Source organism: Nomascus leucogenys, chromosome 5, assembly GCF_006542625.1.
Source record: "Nomascus leucogenys isolate Asia chromosome 5, Asia_NLE_v1, whole genome shotgun sequence".
In the NCBI taxonomy this organism is placed as follows: Eukaryota; Metazoa; Chordata; class Mammalia; order Primates; family Hylobatidae; genus Nomascus; species Nomascus leucogenys.
The window spans coordinates 103,925,418-103,950,470 of record NC_044385.1 but is presented as its reverse complement, the minus strand read 5'-3'; the positions used below and the strand labels follow the sequence as shown (position 1 = coordinate 103,950,470).

At 35.2% G+C, this 25,053-nt stretch overlaps 1 long non-coding RNA gene across 1 annotated transcript in view; it reads right to left on the bottom strand.

Annotated features, from left to right (window-relative positions):
• Positions 1–25,053, bottom strand: part of LOC115835200 — a 683,509-nt gene that overhangs the window by 320,346 nt on the left and 338,110 nt on the right. Inside the window, exon 2 of the long non-coding RNA XR_004030193.1 lies at positions 2,192–2,276. This is a non-coding gene — a long non-coding RNA (uncharacterized LOC115835200). The remainder of the gene's footprint in view (positions 1–2,191; positions 2,277–25,053) is intronic.

Genomic DNA, 25,053 nt, shown 5'->3' with positions numbered 1-25,053 from the left:
CTCCCTCGGCCTCCCAAAGTGCTGAGATTACAGGTGTGAGCCACCATGCCTGGCTAGGCAATATAATTTTAACCTCTCAGCAGAAAAAGAAGATTCAAAGAGTTTGTATATCTTGTGTATGGATTTTCTGAGGGTCAGAAGAAGCTGGATCACTGTGTAACATCCGGTGCAAGAAGTCAGGAGTACTGGGTAAGGCAGGATCCAAGACAGAATCACACATAAAGGGAGCTCAGCTTGGCTCTGGCAAGTTTCTGAGGTGTAAGGTGAGGTGAATAATCAGCAGATTCTGTGATTCCGAGAGTGAGAAGCAGAACTGGGCCACATGCACCATGCTGGTTGCTTTGAGTGAATGAAGAATTTTGTTATTAGCAGGGCTGCCCCACTTAAAACAGTTTCCAGCTGGAGTTTTCAAGAGAGGAATGTGCAGCTACTTAAGGAAGTCTGACAGTATGGTAAGGCCATGACAGTGTTTGAGACTCAGAATGCCCTAAACTCTAGGTAGTTCTTTCAATCCTCATGATCTGTACTTATCCCAATTCACGCCATCTCACCACAACTGCAGATGTGCTTTGCCTCTTAGTCCAGGCTGCCGTTTTTTAACTGTAAAACCCCAGGCCACTTTCTTAACCCTTCTGATACCTAGCTTCTTCCTTTGTAGAATGAGATCATGCTGCCTTTCTCAAAAGTGGAAGAGTGGCTAAAACAACATGTAAAGCATTGATCCTAGTGCCTGGTAAGAGGAAGCCTTCCTATACTTTACCTCCCCAGCCTCTTCAGTGGCAGTAGTAAAAGATTTCAAATCCCTGTTAGTCTTATCACTTTATTAATAATGGAAAACTTCTAACTTGAAAACAATTTTTCTTCCTTCTTCCCCTGAAGACTCTAGGCCTCTTGGAATATTTATTTTAGAATGAAGCTGTTGCAGCAATACATCACACCACATCTTAACTTGGGAAAGTTCCTTAACCTTTTTAAGCCACAGTGTTTGCATCTTTAAAATGGGTAAAATAATGACACCTCCTTCCTAGAGTTGTAAGGATTCATTGTACAGTTAGCATTGATGTAAATGTAAAGCACTTAGCACAGTGCCCATTGCACAGTAAGTATACAATAACTGTTGACTAGGGTTATGATTATCTAAGCCTCAGTTTACTCACCTAGAGATTGGGTATTGGAATGTCTACTTTGAAGGGTATTTTGAGAATTAAAATGGAGATTGTTTATAGAAATATGTATAGATTAATAACCGGTACATTGTAAGCACACAGCCAAAGGTTATTCGTCTCTTCTTCTTATAAAATAGTTATATTATTCATCTCTTCTTCTCATAAAATAGCTTAATTAAAATAGGTGTTCAAACAAATGCAAATCTTTACTGTTCATAAGTACCAGTATTTATTTTCAATGGAAGAGAATTCCTGTTACCTAGGAATTAGGAGATAAGAATCCTTGGTTTTGTGGAGAAGGGGCAGGTTATTTAAGGAAAGGTAAGATGATTTAAGGGTTTTAATATATAAGGTCATATTCTCAACTGTGAAAAGAAATTTGAAATCACTATCTGCCAATCAATATGTAGTAGGCTTTAAGACAACACTATAAAACAACTGTCATAGGCTCTGATATCCCAGCCATACCCATGCAAGTACACACCAACAAGCCAATTTACACCATGTGGTTGTAATCTTGTTCCATTTCCCTACATTTCTGAGAAGAAAGGAATTATTAATTGTTGTTTACTATGACACTTCACTATATAAGTGAGCTAGGCTCCACCATAAATTCTGCCCTGTGTTTAAAGATTGGCAAAAACAACTTGGCTTAAGGTGCTTTCTATTTGATTTTCTACCAAATCAGCAACATAAAAACTATACAAATGATAGAAATCATGAGAAAACAAACCTCTTGATCCTTTCCAGAAGTTAGATGATCAACCATGTGGATGCAGGAGCTGATTTCTCTCCATTAAGCTAGAAAATGGGCTTGTCAATATTCAAAGGTCTAACTTTGTTATATGTGTCAATTTTTGCTAAGCCACAGTTACACGCTTTAGTGTTCTTATTGTTTCATCAAGATTACAAAAATACTTGGCCATGCATGGCCTGCCAAAATATGTGATTATCCACTTTGTAGCACAACAAGTTGTATTAGACTTTGATTGTTAGCCTGTAATCATTTTTGAGTAGTTACTCACCTTTATATAAAGAATTGCAGAATAAGCATTGTTCTTGTTATGAATCTTCTACACAGAAAGCACCCAAGAGGTAAAATATTGGCATCTAAAATTAAAGGAATAAAAAATGCATAAGCTGTTTAATGTATAGATAAAAGGAGAATTCAATGTTTTCTTCATAAGGAATTCATTTTCTAAGAAATAGCTTTAATTAAAAATCTCTGATAAAACAGAGAATTATAAAGGATTTTTGACAAAAGATTTAATAATTTAAAGACATTCGCTTCTTTTCATTTGAAAGAATGTAAAAATGTAAATCTCATTTACTTAAATGTGATAATGTAGCCCTATAGAATTGTCTTTAAAATGAATAAAATCCCCATGGTTATTTTATTGAACAAGACTAGGGACTTTACAGCAAAGAGAAATGAAATCTAAAGTACTGTGAAATAAAATCAGGTATATGATTGAAAGATAAATTTGTAAGAACATCTTCTAATGCTAATGAAGTATAATTTAGAAAAAAATTCTATAATCTTAGAAATTCTTTAACTTTTGTGCAGATAGATGGAGAGGACTACTAAAAATGCAAAGCCTTAAACCAAGAGGTGAAATTTGAGAAAAACTAAAAGTTATTCAAAAAAATTAAGAAGGAAATGTTTAATTTGGAAGAAATAGCTATTGTGAAGCTGACATCCTGATAGGCGGTGAAGTTTTGCAAATGTAGTTTTTCTATATTCCCATTCAAACCTTTTTAACTCCTTAGTTAATGAGCTAGGCAAATGTTTAATCCTTGCCTCATTCTGTGGTCAAAGGGAAATTTGCAGTTCATATGTATCAGTTTGTTACATACTCCATACTCTCATTTGTTCTTAGAAATAGGGAAAGAGAAGAAAGAACATTGGCTCTTTCTTCCTATTGCCAGAATTTTTTCTTTTACTGTACCTGAGTTTGTCTTATACAGAGAAAGTACACTGGTAGTTCAGAAAGAGGATGGGACAACAGGAAATGTTTAAAATGACTAAGGATAACATCTACCAGCATTTTTGTCACGCACCTTAATCTGATAACATCAAGGAATTTTTAAGAAATAGTTCTGGCTCCCAGAGCTGCTTAGTTATATTGTAAGAGCTTTCTTCAACCACAAGGATGACTATGGATAATAATAATAATAATGATAATAGCTTATACCAAAAATTGGTCTATAAATACTTATTGCTTATCAATTCTCACACCAATAATCTGAATTTCTACTGAAACACCATTTACTGTATTCAAAATGTGTCACAAAATAATAAAACATTAACTATTATATATTGAATGTTTATTTATTAGGAAACCCTTGTTGATGTAGGACAACATCATTTAGTCATTACGTTTTGTTTTGTCCTTAAAGAATCTGCAGAAAACAAGAGATGGAAACAAGATTCTTTAAAAAAAATTCTACATCTCTTTTATTCATTAGGTACATAAGGAATAACTCCCAAGAATGGAGCAAGTAGTACATTAGTTGTATAAACAAAATTCTATTCTTAAATTGATTTCAGAATAGCCCAGGACAACTGACCCAATGCTCTTGGATAGTCTTAGCTCAGAGGAAACCTTCTACATGAGATGTAGAATCTCACAGGGCTTCCCTACCACCCTTTCTTATTATCAGATTACTTCAGTGCTTCATGCTCTTTTCTTCAGTGTAGACAGAGCCTTGGGAAATTGGCATTTCATCATCACCTTTTGTCTTGTGGAAGTAGAAAAGGTATAAATAAAATAAATTGGCTTCATTTGATTAATTTTCATACTGGCACAAATATCTTCCTCTGAGCAGCTGAAAACATTTCCCTCTGCAGTTTGAAAATGTGCTTTATAAAAATTCACCTTCCCTTTTGGATAAGGTTCCAAAACGTTTAAGAGCAACAACAAGAGTGGCAGCAGCATTCTCACCACCATGTTAACTATTTATGCATGTGTGCACAGATAACCACATATGAATGTATAGGATATTGGATAATCATCATGCAAATAATCATGATTCCAAAGAGTCTCAGAAGGAAGTATTCAAATTGTTTTTATAGTTATAGGCTGAATTTTCTGTGTTCTACTCCCATATCTAGCTAATAGTGATTTGAGTTCTTGACATGAAGTCTTAAAATATGTCTCTCAGACACCCTTGCCATGACCATTAAGCATTAGAAGTCAATAAATCAAGAAACATAAGTTACAATGTACGAGAAATTAATTTTTTTAGTGGTGCTGCCTCAAGAGCCACTGATAGGTATTGAGGGGAAAAGGAGAAATATCTGGAGTCTGAGCTGTCAGTCCTCCATACTTCACCCAGAGTAGCCATACATATATTTGCTCTGTGAATTGGGGTCATACACAAGATTTCATTTGCTTTAAACAAGTGGTTAGCTGCTCAAGAAATAGTTAAGTAACATTTGTTATTAGAAATTAGTTTTCAAAGAAAAAATATGGTTCAAAGAGGTGAAGTGATTGACCCAAAATGACACAGCTAGTTAGAAACAAACTCTCTTGCTTATGTTTATCCCACTCCAACCTTAGTGTTTTTACAGAGATGACTCTGCATACCTTGAATTGTTTCCAAGCCCTTCTCTAATGGTTCCCCATTGTTGTCTAATATGCTTCAAAGCTCAGCTTAAATTATCTTTTATAATGGAGACTTCTAGTGTTTACACATATCCAGTTCTCCTCTTCTGAGCTTATAGGTGGGTCAAACATTCTCACTCGTTTGCAGTTAGGTTGAGCCATATAACAGCACAATACATTGTGAGTTGAAGTTATGTGAGTTATTTCACTGCTAACCCACTGAAGCCAATGTGAGACCCTCTGGTACTCTGTCCTCCATTTAGGTAACTGAGAAGGTTATATGTTTCCTATATGGTGATGCCTGTTTCAGCCTGGGCTTTGGGAGATTAAGTGGAGCTGATACTCCTTCAACCTACAATAGATGGTACCATGAGCTAGAAGTAAATTGTTGGTATGGTAAGCCACTGGGATACCAGGGCTAACTGGTTACAGAAGCATAACCTACCGTGTCTAATTAATGCATGTTGCAGGATTTGCTCAATGGCAATTGAAGCTGGTTTCCTGGCAGCCAAAATTTCTAACAGGCATTGCCAATGGCATATTCATACATGAAAAGCCCCAAACCAGTTTTTCCATCATTAGTTTCTATCAAAAGTGAAGAAATACCCAAAATGAGGGCATAAAGCAAGGTCTCTTAATGACCGTTTCTCATGAAAATAGTAAAGGATTCTTGAAGAAATAGGTGATTCCAGGTTTGGGGCAGGAATGATACAGGTGAATTTGAGACACTTTTTGTCAGAAAGAGAGGAAGCTATAAGGCTATTGGAGACATGTCAAAGACAGGCAGGAGTCTATTTAAAAAGCTTCCAAGTCAATTAGGGTAAAAAGAATAATGTCTGTATTATAGATTGAAAAATACATCATATTTTTAATTCACTTCAGACATTATTCTTTTTATCCCAATTGATGTTTTCAATCCATGAGCTCATAATTATACTAAAATCCCAGTATTGATCACCACTAGAAGTTGCCAGGATACCAAATTATTATTCTAAAAGGTGCCCAAGAAAAAAGGTAGAGAGAGAGAAAGAAATGAAATATATGCTAACTTTCTTTTTTGAACTATATTTTATGGTAAACAAAGAGTTAACAAAAAAATTCTATGTTGAAGAATTCTAATGATAGCAGAAGGAAAGGTAGAATTAAGAATGCACCATTTTGCCACTCCTACTGAAATAATGTATCAAGCCAATAATAATCAATGGCTACTAAAATTCTTGAAGAAAAGACATTCCTTACATGATGCCTACAAGATGGTAGAATAAGCATTTACAGCACTTATTCCCATATAGAAACATCCATTTGAACAACCATCCATTCATGAGAATACCTTCACAAAAGCTAAGAAATTCAGATGAAAGATTTCATCACCTGAGTATAGCACAGAAATAAGAAAAGATGCATTGAAGAAGACAGAAAGGACAATTGCACTTGAGGAATGTCACCACTTTCCCAAGTCCACACAGTGCAACTAGGGGAGAGACAGCCTCAATATATTAAAAGGAAAGTAAAATGAACACCTGACTGCATGAACCTCAACACCAGGCCATCCTCTGTGAACCCCAGCACCAGGCCAACTCCTGCAGACTTGGGCTCCAGACCAGCCCCAGTGTACCTGGACTGCAGATTGGAATTGACAAACCCAGGCTTTAGACCCACCCCTGTGTCTGGCCAGCCCCTGAAGCACCAGATTCCAGGCTGGTCCCCAAGTCTCCAGGCCCCACGCTCCATACAAGGGAATCACTATAGCTTTATCGGTGAATTTGTCAGCAGAAATCTTACAGGCTAAGGGAGAGTGAGATGATATATTCCAAAGTGCTGAAAAGAAAGAAAATGTTTGCAACCAAGAATACTACACTCAACAAAGCTATCCTTCAGAAAGAATACTCAAATAAACAAAATCAGAAATGAAAGAGGAGATACTACAATTAGTGCCACAGAAATACAAAGAATCATAAAAAACTACTATGAACAAGTATATGCCAACAATTGGATAACATAAAAGAAATTAATAAATTCCTAGAAACATATGGCCTATCAAGACTGAATCATGAAGAAATAGAAAACCTCAACAGACCAAAAATGAAGAAAGAGATTGAATCAATAATAAAGTTTCCTATGAAAGAAAAGCCCAGCACCTGATGGCTTCTTAGCTGAATTCTATCAAATATTTAAGGAACCAATCCTTTTCATACTCTTCCAAAAACTTGGAGAAGCATTAATACTTCTAAGTTCATTTTAGGAGGCCAGCATTAGCCTGATGCCAAAGCCAGGCAAGGACTCTAGAAGAAGACTACAGACCAATTTCTCTAATGAACATAGCTATAAAAATCCTTAAAAAAATACCAGCAAACTGAATTCAAAGGATCTTTCACCATAATCAGGTGGGATTTATCCCTAGGATACAAGGATGGTTCAACATATGCAAATAAATAAATGTCATACATCATATTAACAAAATGAAGGACAAAACCCACATGGAAAAGAAGAATTTAACAAAATCCAATATCCTTTTGTGACAATAGCTGTCAACAAATTAGCAAATTAGCAAGAGAAGAAATTTACATCAATACCATAAAGGCCATACATGATAAGCCATGGTTAACATTATACTCAAATTAAAAACTTAAAAGCTTTTATTCTAAGATCTGAAACAAGACGAGGAGGTCCACTGTTCAACATAGTACTGGATGTCCTAGCCAGAGCAAATGGGAAAGAAAAAGAAATAAAAGGCTACCAAACAGAAAGGAAGAAGTGAAATTGTCTCTGTTTGCTAACAACATGATCTTATATGCAGAAAATCTCCACCAAAATTACTATTAGAACTGATAATAGAATTCAGTAAAGTTGCAGGGTAAAAAATCAACCTACAAAAATCAGTAGCATTTCTACAAACCAACAATTAAGATTTAAAAAAATAAGAAAATAATCCCATTTACAATAATATCAAAAAATTAAAATACTTGAGTGAATTTAACCAAGGAAGTAAAGGATCTGTGTACCAAAAGCTATAAGACATTGATAAAAGAAAGGGAAGAAGACACAAATAAATGGAAAAATATTCTGTATTAATTGTTTAAAAGAATTAATATTGTTTAAATATCCATATTACCCAAAGTTATCTGCAGATTCAGTATAATTCCTATAAAAATTCCAGTAGCATTTTTCACAGAAATAGAAAAACAATTTTAAAATGTATATGGAACAAGAAAAGAACCTGAATAGACAAATAATCTTGAAAAAAAGAAGAGAGCCAGAGGCATCACACTACCTGACTTCAAAATATATTACAAAGATATAGTTATTAAAACAGCATGATGCTGGCATAAAAACAGGCACATTGACCAATGGAACAAGACAGAAATTCCAGAAATAAACCCACCCTTTTATAGTCATTTGGTTTTCGACAAAGGTACCAAGAGCACAAAATGAGAAAAAGGACAATCTCTTAAATAAATAATGTTGGTAAAATTGGATATCCATGTGCAGAAGAATGATACTGTATCTTTATCTCACAACATATGCAAAAATCAACTCAAAATGGATTAAGCTCTTAAATATTAGACCTGAAACTGTAAAACCACTAGAAGAAAACACAGCGGTAAATCTCTACAATGAACAGGTATACCTTATATGTATACAGTTTTTATATTTCAATTATACCTAAATAAAGCTGGAGAAATAAAGGAAAATATGCAGCACCATTTACGCAGTTTTTTTGCTCCCAAATTAAACCAAATATAATCCATCCCCTAAATCTAAAACCAATTATCACACAAATTCTGGGGCTAGAGCAGCAACCTTGCGAAGATGCAATTAGCCAAATTCTGAATGTGGGTAATTACACAAAGCAAATAACCCAGCTATTTCTACAAATTTATAGCATGAAAAAAATGGAGATGAGGGGAAATATAATAGTTTAAAAGAAAGTTAAGTGACAATACCAAACAAATGCAAACCTTGTTAGGATTCAAATTTAACAAAGTAACTATAAAAAGGCATCTTTGAGAAATTTGAACATAAACTGAACATTAATTTTTTTAAACTTTTGTTAGGTATGACAATAATATTGAGGCTGTATTTAAAAAAAGAATATCTTTTGGACTTGCACACTGAAGTATTTATGGGTGAAATATAGGGGTTTTAATTAAAACACTTCAGCAAAAATAAAGAAATGAATGAAACATGATTAACAAAATATTGACAACTGTTGGAGCTGTATGATAAGTATAGGGAGGTTAATTATATTATTATTTATACACATTTATAATATCTAAAATTTTGCATAATAAAATTTAAAAATAAATAAAAGTGAAGGCAGGGAACTGCTTCGGAGACCATGCCTTCTTAACATGGATCCACATTCCTTTTGGATTTTTATGGTTTCAGGGATGAAAGTTATTTTTTGTTTTATTATTTAAGTCAACAGATAAAATTTATGTATTTATCATGTACAACATGATGTCTTCAAGTATGTATACACTGTGGAATGATTAAATCTAGCTGATTAACAAATTAACTACCTAAATTTTTAAAGACTCCAATATTATAAATTCAGGATTTAGATTTTTCTTGTGTCTGTATCTTCTCTTCTGACTTCTGGGATCTGAGACAGGCCCATGCCCATGGGCTACTTGTCTAGATCCTTACTACCCATTGTCTTTTTTTTTTTTTTTTTTTTTTTTTTCATACGGAGATTTGCTCTGTTGCCCAGGGTGGAGTGCAATGGTGTGATCTTGGCTCACTGCAACCTCCGCCTCCCAGGTTCAAGTAATTCTCCTGCCTCAGCCTTCCTAGTAGCTGGGATTACAGGTGTACACCACCACGCCTGGCTAAATTTTGTATTTTTAGTAGAGGGGGCGTTTCATCATGTTGGTCAGATTGATCTCAAACTGGTGACCTCGTGATCTGCCTGCCTTGGCCTCCCAAAGTGCTGGGATTACAGAATTAAGCTACCGAGCCCAGCCTACCCACTGGCTTTTTAAAGAATGTTTGGACTGCAGTCCATTGGGATTCCAACAATCTTACCTGATATCTTTGTATCCTGACACTGAGAGTGGGACCAGTCACATAATTTGTAGGATCCAGAGGAAAATACAAATACAAGTTCCCTTGTGAAAAAATTATAAGAAGTTCTAGATATTGACAGCAGAGCACTGTATCAAGTGTAGATCTTTTTTGAGTGTGGGGCATTGTGTGCCTGCACAGATTGCACACCCATGAAGCCAGTTCTATCTGACAATTAGTAATAGATTCTAGCTTGAGGTGTTGGCAGAGCATTGCAGAGTATGTAGATCATTCAATTCTGCTTAGCACAGATAAAAGAGTAAATTAATGAATGGAATAGACTCTTCATAAACATATTAATTAATGAATTAAAACCTTAGCAAACCATTTTTTTCAAAATCTTTATGTATACTAGCAAAAAATCCAAGAATTAGAAAAATGTATTTTCATAGTTGATTCTTCCATATGCTAACAGATAATCTATACAGTCAGAATATAATTTAGTCAGTGGTTCTGTGTACCTGACCAGAGGTCCATATCCAGCAAACATAATCATGATGCCTTGTTTAAAATATTTATCTACCAGGCTCCAGGCCATTAACTCCTAGTCACTCCTAGCCTATTAGATCTGACTGTTCTTGGTTCATTTAGCTTCCTATAGCATAGATGAGTATGATCAGTGACCTTACCTGCTGATCGATATGGTCTAGTCAATACTGTAAACTCAGACTAAATACATGAGCAACTCCTCTGCCCTTGGGGAGGAGAGAGAGAACAATGAGAGGAAAGGTAAGCAGAAGAGTGGGAGTATTCCACATCCCTATACTAGATGCAATGATTGCAATTACAAATAAGACAGAGTCCCTGTCCTCAAGGAACTTTCCATTCATAGAAACAGACATATAAATAAATAGTTGCCAAAGTAATTCAAAGGCTAGGATGCACCACTCTAGTTTACTTTCCCAGTGGTCTTCACCTTTTTCCTTCCTGCGTTTCCTTTTGCCACCCACCCTGTTCCACAGTCACTCCTCTATCATTGCTAACTTCCAACAAAAATTGTGGATTTTGTAAAAATAAAACTGATATCCTTCTCACAGATCTGCTAAGGAGCTCTGTTGTAGTCATTGCTTAAGACATGAAGCCCAGACACAATTTCTTGTGGTAAGGAAATGGGTATTAAAGGCTCAGCCAGACTTGCTCCTGGGAGAAAATAGCAGATTTCTGTCACTCCATTGTGGAAACAGACGGGTGAAGGCCTGATGTGGTCCCTGCATTTCTGTCAGCTTTGCTGCCTCCTTAGATGGGAAGTTCTTTGAAAGCTCTGACCCACCCCAAAGTATCAGACCATCCAGCTCTGTGCTATGTGGCAGCAGCCTCTCAGTAGATACTGAATAAAACACAAAAGATACTTGTGAAACTTGCAAGGCTGGGAAAAAAGCACTGTAAGATTGAAGCCTTCTAGAAAATCAATATTTTTATCTGAGATCACTGTTCATTGATATGCCTGAAGTATAATACAAGGTTTGAATTTGAGAACTACATTCATAGCTCTTATTTTTAATTACCATTTTATAAAATTCCTTTTCCTTGATTATTTCTCACCAATGATTTCTCGTTGGTCCTTTCTGTTGTGTAACTGTTCTCTAGCTACTAAAGACACTTGTTAAAAGAAGAAGTAGTAGAGATCATTAGAAGGATAGGTATTTTAACTTTTTGCCTCAGTCTTAGATGTCATTTGATTATTTCCTTCTCAGCCAGGCTTCACATTGTAAGTTGACCTATTTTTCTGGAATGTCCTTGTAAAGGACACCATTCATTTCCCAAAGTACAGAGGGCCACTACCTCCTGAGAAACAGTTTTACAAGGTGCTAGAGTCACCTAATTGGATGAAATCACAGGGAGCTAAGACCTAAGTGCCATCTTTCATGCACACTGTTCATGCCAAGGGCAGAAAACGAGAATAAGAGAATGGAAGGAAAGAGAAGCACCATATCTAAAATATAGGCTGAGAATTTGGGGAGACTGCACAGTCTTCTTCTATGACTGAATCCACATAACCCCATATAATCAAATTAAAACAACAGTCTAAATTAAGCTTAAAATTAAGGAAGTATTTTCTCCTCCATGGTTCTATACTAAGTGGTGAAGTAGAGATATCATAATTATTGGTAAATTGGTTCTTTCTAGACTAGCAAATTGAACTGTGCGGGGATAGGGTGGTTTCTGAATTATCTGGACTGCTTACCCACACTAATCATGAATATTTATGAAACCTGAACCTCACTTTGTGCTCTGTAAACACAGCTTGAATTATTCAGATTGTTTGTCTATACTGTAATAAATGGAAAATTCTCCTTGTACCTTATTTTTAGTGTTAAAAATAGGCACTATAATGTTTTGGGTAAAAGGACAAAATAAGGCAAAGGCATTTGCCTCCCCTTATTATGGTACCCCATTAGCCATGCTTGTATCTGTGAAATGATTTGTTTATGTTAAACACATATTTCGAGCGTGGTGGTTCAACAGTGTTTAACCTATGGCTATGCTTCAAATTAGTTAAGCCTTTAAAACATTCCAGTGATTGTGTAATTCAATCAGATAGCCTAGCAGGAGATTAATTGGAAACATACGTGACACAGTGGTGTCATGAGCCCCTGCCATGAAAGAAGAGGAAGAGATTTGCTTTGTGATGCTCCGAAAATGCTTGCCCAGAGCAATGGTCAGTGCCTGTGATGCAGCAAAGGTGGACTCGTGGGCCAGGACCCTAGATATGTTTTAATTAAAAATTTAAAATATTAATTTTAATGCTACATCCTTTCTTAATTCAAGCAGCAAGAAGAAAAGCCTAAATTATTTATGTTATTTTATGCCAGTCTATGTATGGTGGGATGAAGTGATGTTCAGCAGGTCCTCGAATAAAACATCATTTCAATCAATGTTGTTTCCTTATAACACTGATGAGAAAAAAATGGTTTCATTATATGTCATTTCGCTTAAAGTTATTGTTTCCAAGAACATATCATTTGCATTCAGTGATGACTTACTGTGATATTTTTTCTTCAGCACAGCAACCACAAGATGCCTTTACCATGCCAGTAAAATAAAACATGTTTTACCGTGCAGGTTTTGCACACTTCTGCAGGAAGCTGAATAGCTGTTAATTTGGGCTGAATCGTTTTGTTTTAGGTCTTACCATGCAATGATTAATTGCTTAGATGATGTAAATAGCCTGGATGCCAACTTCTTAAGTTGCTTGTGGACTATATTTCCATTTAAGACCACGTGACAAGTATAGGAAGTGGATTAAATATATTGCGCACTTACAGGACCACAATACTTAGAGACTTGATTCTTAAAGGCAGACTAGAGAGCTAGGTCTATCAAAAGGAGATGGTGCATCAAATTCAAAAGCTATGCACCTTTTGTGTTGCTATATTTGGTGTTGTTTAGACATGGTATTTGTGCTAGAAAATTATTTTCAGTCATACATCACTTAACAATGAGGATATGTTCTGAGAAATATATCCTCTGGTGATTTTTGTCATTGTGCTAACATCACACAGTGTACTTACACAAACGTAGATGGTATAATGTACTACACACCTAGGCTATATGGCCTATCATTCCTAGGCTATCTGTTCAACATGTTACTGAACTGACCACTGTAGGAAATTGTAATGCAACAGTAAGTATTGTATCTAAATATAGAAAAGGTACAACAAAAATATGTTATAATCTTATGGGACCACTAGTCTGTTATTAACAAAACCGTTGTTATGCCATGCATGACTGGATATTATTGATATATAAGAGGGATAAAAAACATATCTTTTATGTGATTTGTTGCTGAACTTAGATAGCTTTCACCATGTGGTATCTCCCTAAGTTTTTCAGTCTTAGAGTGTCTAGGATTAAAATGATAACCCAAGTCTGCTGTGAAAACAAAGAGCCTCACCAATCACCTGCTGATATAATTTAAAGATATAAACTGAAGAAGCTCTAACTCTAACCCTCTGAACGCTGAGTGACAAGACTATCACAGCAATGAATGAAAAGCTCTTCAGAAAAGAGAAAAATGCTCTGAAAATGTAGGAAAATGCACTCAGGTTCTTTTGAATTGGAAGCAAGCTGTCAAAGATGCCCACCCCCAACCCAATGCTGTTAAAATGTTCAATGGAGTAAAAGCACATAGGAATATCCTCTATTCCTCTTGATTTCATTCTATGATGAATTAGTACCTTTACTGAAATGCCTACTTCCAATGGCAGTGCACATCATCAAACCTGGATCAGGGAGAATTCAGCAGATGTTCAATCAGGGGTTCAGTCATCATTTGTTGCTGGATCTACTCTGTCTAACTGCACTGAAAGAGAGCTCAATAGAACGGTAAGGAGCACATTCCAGTCACTAGTGAGTGAGTCAAACACTCCCTTCTTTGTATTCCTTCACTATCTTATCCAGCTTGGGCTGCCATACAAAATAACATAGACTGGGTAACTTCAACAGCGAAAATTTATTTTCTCACAGTTTGGGAGGCTAGAAATTGGAAAACAGGGTGCTAGCATGGTTGGGTTCTGGTGAGGGCCCTCTTCCTGGTTTTCAGATGGTCACCTTTGAGCTAAATTCCAACACTGCAAAAAGAAAGAAACCTTCAGTTTCTTCCTTCTCTTGGAAAGACACTGAGCCCATCACGGGCGACACACCCTCATGACTTCACGTAAACCCAATTACATCCCAAAGGCTGCACGTTTAAATATCATCACACTGGGGGTTAGGGCTTCAGCATACACATTTCGGGGAGATACAAACATTCATTCCATAACATTCATTATTATGTTACCTGAGAATGGATCAAATCTAAGGACATTCACTAGACCACCATCCTTGATGCTGGCCTCCAAAAGACAGGAACTGAGGCAGGTGATACCTGTCACACTGCATACCCATGAACAACAATCAGACAGGATCAGACAAGAGACCTTAAGCATTGGTCTGTGAGCTTCTCTGCTGCATGACTATAGTCTCTCTCTGGAGTCACTATGGCTCAGTATACAACTGTAATATGCTGTGGCAGAGGCTTTGCCCCAGCCCTACTCCATCAGTTGAACTAAGCATTCATTTATGGCTTGCTGAAGGGGATGCCAAGTCTTCTCCTTTTGTGGTCTGAGAATTGGTCTAAGCTTTGCATAGTAGCTTTATCACATGCAAAGCCAAAGGCAGAAGTCACCACATCAGTTTTCGTGGTTAGAGAAGGAACTTATCCCTGGCATGATGGGGATGGAGTGGCTGGGGTGCAGGTCTTGAGGCTTGCCTCTTCTGTCTGAGCACCAGGCCCACACAGGTCTCCATGGAACCACTCAGAAGGTCAGTTTTACTAGAGGCAGTTTCTTCCCCTTAGGGGGAACTGCCTGTGGAGATCAGTCTTGGAAAAGTTCACTTTTATCAACTTTACACAACTCGTTCATGATTTATCAGACTTTTTATATATTCCTAGATTCAAGTTGCTTATATTTTGTTTAGGATTTTTACACTGATATTATTAAATACATTAAATATATAATTACTGTGATTATTAAATATGATTTTTTCCCTTCATACTGTTCTTCTCAGGTTTTAGCATGAAGATGTGGCTAGCCTTTTATGTAAGTTATGGAATATTCTCTCTTTTTTCTATTATTTAGAATAGTCCCTATGAAACTGACATTGTTTCCTGAAAGTCTGATATTTATTTTTTTATTTTGTTAATGTGGAAAACTGTTAGCTATAAATTTATGACTTCAATTGGTATAAAATTATTTAAATATAATGTTGCTTCTCAAGGGAGCTTTAGTAAGTAAAATTTTTCTAGAAATGTGCCCATCTCTTCCAAGTTTTAAAATATGTTAGGAAAATTTTTTTGTCTATCCTTAATTTGTTAAAATTTCTGTAGCATCTGTGGTAACCCACTTAATTTCCTCTGTTGTTCATTTGTGCCTTTTCTCTTTTTTCTTTTCAGACTTGTCAATGGTTTGTCAATATTATTAATTATATTTGTAAACCATATTTGTCCTTCTTATCTTCTCTTTATATCTACTTTACATTTTAATAATTTTGCTCTTACTATCTTTATTTTTTTATTTTGTATTTAGTGTATTTTATAGTTTTTTTCCTAGCTTTTGAAATTGGAAGCTTAGCTCATTAATTTCTATTCCTTTATTTTCTAATGTAAACATTTAAGACTATAGATATGTCTTAGCCCATTTTGGCTGCTATGACAAAATACCATAGACTGGGTGGCTTATAAACAACAGAAATTTATTTCTTACAGGTCTTGATGCTGGAAAGTCCAAGATTAAGGTGCCAGAAAATTTGTTGTCTCGTGAGGGCCTTCTTCCTCATAGACAGTGATCTTTTCATTTTAACCTCACATGGTAGAAGGGACAAGGGATCTCTCTTAAGCCTCTTTTATAAGGGTCACTTATAGTGGGCCACTCCCGTAATCTAATCATCTCCCCAAAGTCCTACCTACTAGCACAATTACCTTTGTGGTGAGGATTTCAAACTATGAATTTTGATGAAACATAAATATTCATACTCAAAAACTACTTTTGCTGCATTCACAGTTTTGATATGTCATATTTTCATTATTTTATCTTGTCTTATTGCACTGGCTGGGACTTCCAGTATGATGATGAATTGAAATGGTGAGAGCAGATATTTTTGGTTTGCTCCTAATCTTAGGAGGAATGTATTTAGTCATCCAACCTGAAGCATGATGTTACCAATAGGTTTTGTAGATGCTCCTTATCAAGTTAAGGAAATTCCCTTCAATAACTTCTTGCTGAGAGATTTTAATGTTTACTTATGTCAAATGATTTTCTGTGTCTATTCAGATGACTATATAGTTTTTCTTCTATAGGCTCTTGATATAATAATGGCACTTATTAATTTTTGCATGTTAGACCTGCCTCGCATCCCTAGGATGAAACCCACTTGGTCTTGATATATTTTTCTTTTTTATCTATTGCTGAGTTTGATTTGCTAATATTTTGTTGAGAATATTTTAATGTCTAAGTTTCTGAGGTACATTAATTTATAGTTTTCTTGTAATGTTTTTATCTCATTTTCATACAAAGTAATATTGTACTTAGAAAATGTGTAAGAACTGTCCCATCTTTTTCTATTATCGAGATGAGATTGTGAGGAACTGATATTTTTCACTTTAAATGTTGAGTAAAATTCATCAGTGAGTTTATTTGTTTGGGCTTGGAGTTTTATTTGTTGGAAGGTTTAAAACTATCAATATAATTTCTTCCATAAATATATGACTATTCAGATTATTTATTCTTTAGTGATCTTTGGTAATTTATATGTTTTGAGAAATTAATCCATGGTATATAAGTTGTCATATTTATGGGCATTAAGTTGTTTGTAATATTTTCTAATTAACCTTTAATATCTATAGGGTGTTATGATGTCCATTCTTTTCATTCCTGGTATTTGTAAATTCTCTCTCCTCTCTCTTTCTCTTGGTCAGCCTCTCTAGTGGTTAAACTTGTTATTTTTGTTTTCTATTTCACTGATTTCTGCTGTTGTCTTTATTATTTTTTACTTCTGCTTGTTATTGGATTTAATATGCCAATTTCTCAACTTATTGCAGAGGATGTAGCTTTATATTTTACATATGAATTTAGACTGCTTTCACCAGAGTTAGTGAAGATACACAGTCAACAGTATACTTTTTTAGGATTTGAAAAGAAACCATAGGATAATCTTTAGAACAAAGAGTTATTAGCTTTAATAAGCATGTTTTCATCTTGTAATAAAAATTGGAATAATGGAAAAAAGAAAAAAAAGTTAGGGACTTGATCCAGCAAACAACCCTGGAGGAGGTAGAAGTGTGGGACAATCTAATGCAGGCTTAAGTTTTATAAACTAAACTGGGCCTACTCAAAAGGAATAAGAAGACATTATAGGATAACATATATTTCAGTTCTATTGTTACAGGAAAACAGAGGATGAGGTAAAATAACTTCTTATGCTACTGTAACAGAAAATGTTCTTAAGCCCTGGAAAATTCAAAAGATCTGGAAAGACTAAGACTGGGAGAAGACAATGTAGAATAGGTCATATATTTCCAAGAGGTTCCTGAGTGTCCAAGCTCAGAAAGCTACAACACAGACTCACACAATATAGTCAGCCATTCTATTGGAGCTGGAGATATCTAGAGAGAAGTCTAAGTCTGGGATAGTAGAAAATGTAAGGCTATACATTTGACTTCAAGAATTGTTCACTAGAAATATGGTCCTTTCTCTCAAGGGAGAGCAACAGAATCTCAGAGAATATGAAAGAACACCATGCCCCTAAGATTGACATTCCTAAAAATCTTCAGATTAGACTCTTTCAGGACAGAAGTGAAAACAGAAGCTTTGAGCTCTCCCTGGTGATGGGTCTGCAACCAGAGAGGATTTCTAGCTGGATAGCAAAAAACAAACAAGCAAACAAACACATATTTTAAAAATCACAAAAGATAGGGAGTCTATTACTGGATAACCTCCCTTATATATTCTTCTATTGCCAAGGAAATCTCCACTATCTTTATGAATATGGAAATCAATCTATGACATGGTTTGTTATATTAAGAAACTATAAATGTGCTTTGGCAAGAAATCTTTAGTTTTAAGTCTCAAAGAAACAAATTGACTATTCTTTCTGAAGATATTTCCAACCTAATAATTCGTTTTGTTTTTCAGATTGATAGAAGCATATTTATTTTATTGTATGGTATTTTATAAACCCTCAACCCCCCAGTTTCATCAGATTCAGTTTCTTATGGACTGTTTAACTATGTAGACGTTTAAGCTAATGACGTTAAGACCATAATATAATTTTAAACTCATTTAAATGATTCTTCAAATAGTTATTTTTAATCAAATCTTTGCATTTTAAAATATATATTATATATTATATATGTTTCACTAGATTTTAAATTATAGAGTGGCTCATTTGCGAAGTGGATATTTTCTTTTTTAAAATGTGGCTTTGAAAATAATAAGCCATTTTTGTGGCTCTCTTTAAAGGTAGCTTTCAAAAAGATGGCTTATATATTTCAGTTGTTTTTGGTGAGTACAGACCATCAGTATACTTAAAAATAAATCATTGGTTTAGGAATAAATTACATAGGTCACCAAATCTGAGTGCAAAGCAAATGTGAATCAGATAGAAAAATTCATCACCTGTTAAATAACCCCACCAAAGAAATCTTTCGGATTCGAACCAGCTGCCTAGGCCATGGAGGGCAGGGCTGTCCCGCATGGGGCAGGCACAGACACAGAAAAACAGTTGCAGAAGAGAGCCCCTATCAGCTCAACAAATCCAAGACAGCGGCAAAGACTTCCTCATCATTATGGGCCTTCAACTCTCTTCACAGACTTCCTGCAGAGACCAGGAATACACTTCTGACAAATTCCCAACAGTTTATTTGTCAGATATTTTATTCAAATTGCTTCCTTCTCCTTGCAGAGTACGCAAAAGAACAGCAATATCCCGTCCCCTCTGTACCTCCTAACTGCTGTTTCAAGGGATAACGAGCAAATTTAGATCTTCATTACAATGTTAGTTTGTACAGCAGGCCCTATTTATTTTTCTCTACCTTGCTATTGTAATCAGCAGGACAAGAAGAGTGACTCTGGATAAAAGTATTTATTTGGGGCCAGTGTTGCAAAAATATTCATATGTTGAGATGGTAGGAACTGCCTAGCATTGTTCTTTGGGGAAAGTACTGAAAAGCTCATTATAGCTCAACCACATAGAGCTTCTATGATTATCCATGCTCAGATGACATCTAAAAGAAGGATATTTTTAATTACAAACTTTTTTTCCTTCAGTGTTTTTTAACAGGCAAGCCACTATCTCAGATATTTTTCTCTGTTTTTGGAGCTGGAATCTTCATGTCAAATATCCCCTTTCCTGGGACTACAGTAAAAATTGTAGTGGTACAGTGCACTGTAAATGTTTCAGATATAATATAACAGAAATAATAAGGCAAGAGTAATGAGGGTGAAAAAAAGACCTGGAATCACTGAGGCTTGATTTCAATCTCATAAGAAATGTTAGTAAGTACTTACTGAAAGGATGAAAGCATTCTGAGATCATAGCAATCATATTAACAGCAGTTTATAGTTTAAGTGCAGTTTCAAATTATGCAGCATTAATAAACCACTTTTTAGCAGACCAGGAAAACTTCTATAATTCTCAAAAATTAAACAGATCTTTATAATTTGGGAGGAGATTGAGGAAGTTTAGTGGATAGAATTTCACTAGAAGTACTTTCCGCCTTCAGGTTGCTATGTCACAGACACCTGGCCCTTCCTTTTTCTCTCTTCACCCTTAAATTATTCTTTTTGGTTTCCTCTCTGGCATCTTCTTAATGTATACACATTGTCAATTTCCTTATGCTCTTGACAGCCAAATCTATATGCCCAGTCTTATCAACTCTCACTCACACAAACATGTACTAAATGCCTTAAGCATGGACCTAATGGTAGAGAATAAAAGTAGAATGAGGATCATTCATTCAAAAAAATTACTAGAAGAAATTTTTCTTAAACTGAAGATAGACCTGAGAAGTCATACGGCTAGGGCCTTCTGACTGCAAAACAGGAGGAGCTGAAGAAAGACCACAACCAGATGCATCAAATCTTAGAATTACAAGGATGAAGATAGCCTCCTAAATCTTTCAGAGGGATAAGAAATTACCGACGGAGAAATGAAAATATAATTGACATAAAATACTTTATCAAGAATTCTCAAGTGTGAGAAAAAAATAGTGCCTTTAAATTTCTCAGGAAAAATGTTTTTGAATATGAGTTGATTAATGGCTACTAAAGATGCTTATGACCTAATATCCAAACCTGTAAATATGTTGTCTTACATAGCAAAAGGGACTTTGCAGATGTGATTAAGGTTACAGACCTTGAGATGTGGAGATTATATCCATGTGGGCACCGCTTTTTTTGGAGAGCCTTTCCTGGCTGGGTCAGAATGAGATGTGACAATTAGGAGAGTCAGAGAGGTGTGTGGTGAGCATTAGGCCTGTCATTGCTGACTTTGAAGATGGAAGGAGGGACCATGAGCCAAAGAATGCAGTGGCCTCTGGAAACTGAGAACAGCCTTCAGTTTACAACCAGCAATAAAATAGGGACCTTCATCCTACAACCTCAAGGAACAAACTGCCAACAGTCTGAATAACAGTAAAGATTCTTCCCTAGAGAAACCAGAAAAGGACATAGTCCTACTGAGCTTCTATGATTATCCATAGAGCTTCTGACACCTGCTGATACCTTGATTTTAGCCTAAAACTTGTTTTGTACTTTCTATCTACAGAACTGTAAGATAATAAATTTGAGTTGCTTTAGGCCACTATGTTTGATAATTTGTCATGATCACAAATCAATACCAATTTTATATTTAGAATGTTAGTGTGTGAAAGACAAGCAAAGTATTTTTAGATATATACAGACTCAAGATATATACCTTCCAATTATCCTTTCTGAAATATTCACTTGATGGGTACTACAGGATAAAGATATAAGACAGACAAATAAGATTTGGTCAATAGTAGAATTAACTCAGCAAATATAAAGATGAAATTCCAGGATGATAGCTATGCATCAAGCTTGGAAAGCCATCAGCAGTCCACATGGATACATTGACAGTGATTTCCCAGAAAATGTTAAAACAAATTGAATGTATTTCTTACAAAATAAAATAAATAACAACTGAAAGATTTTAGTAATAGGATGAGAAATCATTATTTTTTCTTAAAAAGAAAACTGAGAGGCGTCTAGAAACTACAAGTAGAGAAAACTCCTAGGAAATGTCATAGAGATATCAGAAATAACCCAAAATGTGACACAATATTGAGCAATTTATGGTGTGTAAGGAAATCCATTTAACCTTGTTGATAGTATTCTTCACCTTAGAGAGGGCCACGGAGTCTGATGGTGAATTTGTAGAGAAATCCTCTATCACCACTTGGCTTTGAAATGAATGCAATTTAATATAATCCTGATAATGTAAATGCCTTTAATTGACTTTCAACTTTTAGGACGAGCTATAGACCAGGCACAGAATTATGATTACAAGACGGAATTTAAATGTTATTCATCTTAAAAATATAAAGTACATGTATATCTGACAAAACTGAGTATATCTAGGTAGGAAAAGAGAAAAGGAGAGATGGGTTTGATAATAATAAGCAGGACAGGGTCAATAAATACTAATGAGTGTATAAAAATATTAGACATGGCAGTAGATATTATATATATAACTATATATATAACTATATATATAACTATATATATAACTATATATATAACTATATATATATAACTATATATATATAGTTACATATATATATATATGTAAAAAATTAGCCGGGAGTGGTGGCAGGCACCTGTAATTCCAGCTACTCGGGAGGCTGAGGCAGGAGAACCACTTGAAACTGGAAGGAAGAGGTTGCAGTGAGCCAAGATCACGCCACTGCACTCCAGCAAAAAAAAAAAAAAAAAAAAAAAAGGAAATTAAGAAATTGCTTTTTATTCAGTAGCTTTATGCTTAAACTGAAAATTCTAGCCTTAGAGTATATCTCCAGCATGTTGGGTCAGCTGAACTGACTTATATTTCATTTCCAGATTTCAGAGTTTCATTCATGTCTAGATGTGTGTACCTTAATTTTTAAATGACCCCAAATATTCCCAACCAACATTCCTGCATTTCATATTGTTCAGAAATCCATTTTGATAAAGTGAATACACTTGAGAAGTCTTCGTAAGCTTCCTTAGGAGTATTTTGGTCTGAAAGGAGACAATTTTCTTTGAAATTGCCCCCAGAATTCACTTAGTTTGTGCCTCTGTGTTCAAACAGTAAATTATAGAATGGCTATGAAAAGTAGTTGTTCACCTAACAGGCTAGAATATGCAATGTATTTTCTACTTCTTTGAAAGTTAATAGATATAGTTTTTAAGCACAATATCATATCAAGAAGCCGTATCAAAATCATAACGAATAAATGAATAAAGCTCTCAACACTGTCTTCATAGCATTTTAAGCACCAAGTACAGTCAAGAAAGAATTATTTTTTCTTTCTAGATCCAAACAGATCAAAAGAGTTCCCAAGAATAAAAGGGATGATGGTAACCCACCAGATGTTGTACTTTTGAAGCTTCCATCCAACTAATTATCATTTAGGGATTATAGTCCCTCAGAGACGATGCTGACATGACGTCACGTGACGTGCCACTTCTTATGAAGATCATCTCTAAGTGAAAGGTGTGCCAAGGTACAATCTGCCTTTTAGCATCTGGCTGAAACTCTATTTATTGAATTTTTTTATACCATCTGATAATAGAGCAAAATTGTATTTTTTACTGGAAGTAATTCTCTTTTGGAGAACATCATTGATTTAATGAAGACACACTTGCAAGTGTTCTGCAGCACAGCTGAAATTTCACTCACTTTGTAGCTCTAGGCCATTGGTTGAAGTCCAAGTTGACAATTTCAGCTTGTTAAGTCCCTGGTGGACAGACGTCCACAACATAAACCTATTGTACATAATCTTGTAATTTTGGCAGTCTGTGCATTGGAGAAGCCTGAAAATGCAACTGACACAGAATACATTACTCTTAACAAAAGACAAAGGGATGAGTGAAGAGGATGTAAAACTCCATGAGAGCAACACAAAAAACATGAAGAACTGGTCGCTCTTTCCCACAATTGCCATAGTTTCCTTTTAATATTGACATCTTTTTAATTCAGAAAAAAAAAGAAAACTAATACTTATTTTTCACCACCAATAGTAACTGAGAAATGGGTATGAGAGAACAGCTACACAGAAAGAATTGAATACATATATTTATTATAAATCCATTGATGTAAAATTATGTCTACATCAATAAAAATATCATATTCATATTACTAATGCATGTCAACTAAATAATGATGAATCACAGAAAGGTACACAAATTAGCTGAATTATAGACATGAGGAATTATTAATTTGGCTATAAATACAATTATAAAATCAAAGAGTCCATAAAGTAGAAAAAAAGTTTATTTTAAATAAAATGTAAGGTACATTTAGTAATGAATTTATATCACATTTTGTAAAATGAGGGAACGATCAATAAATTTTCTATTTAAAAAATCTAGAAATCTCATTAAAATGGAGAGCTGAGAAGAGTTTTATTCTTCAGCAAAATATTTAACAGAGAACACATCTCTTTTCAAGCAATTATTAAGTCTAACTCAGTCTTTTAGTGCAGGACATTTATTGGCTTTGATGATGAGAAACAGCTATTATCTATTGCCAGAAGAACTGCTAACATAAAACTTCATTTCACACCTTGTACTGATAATTGACTTAAAGGCATAAGGAAAACAAGACTGAAGCTCCAGCTGTGAACCAACTTACCTACAATCACAAGCTCTCTGACATGTGACCTTGGGCAAATCACTCAAACTCACTGAGTCTCAGTCTTTTTATCAGTAATATGTGAGTTTCACACAACATAATGGAAATGAAATAGCTGGAGCATGCTGACAACACTATCCCCCAAAACAGAGCACTCCATTGGAGCTCATGTTCTCCTGAGCCTAGTCAGAAGATATCCTTTCCTCCATGTTTTCTCCTTTTTTCTATTTCCCTTTCTGATTAACCTCATCATCTCTCCAGACATGCAGATTTGCCTGCAGAAGGATCCAATAGGAGATCTCAATAATGGAAGACCATGCTCTCTTATTATCTTGCAGGTCTAAGAGACTAAGAATCAAGTGCAATCTCTCCAATGATTGTAGGTTTTATTCCTCTTATATCAGTATTTTTCCATCCACTTATTATTCTCTTTGATAGAGGAGATACAGCAAGAAATGAAGGCCAGATAACAACAAATTTACTGGTCTCTTTTTCAGGACGTACCTTTCCCAGGGTTCATTGTTGTAAGGTATAGGATCCTCCCATTTAAGCCTGGATCACTATTCTCCATTTGGCAAAGGTCCCTCTAAAAACATAGCTCAGACCTCACTTTCTGGTTCAATTCTTCCTAGGCCTCCCCAATAGAGTGAGCTGTTCTGAGCCCATCTCTGGCAGACCCTTCCAAACTTCTAGCCCCCATGAGTACCTTATCATTCATTTTGATACCCTCAAACCTGTAAAGGCTCGGTATCAAGTAGTAATCTCAAAAACAATTCAAATATATACTAGTCACCATCTTTCTTTACCTTGGGGGATGCATT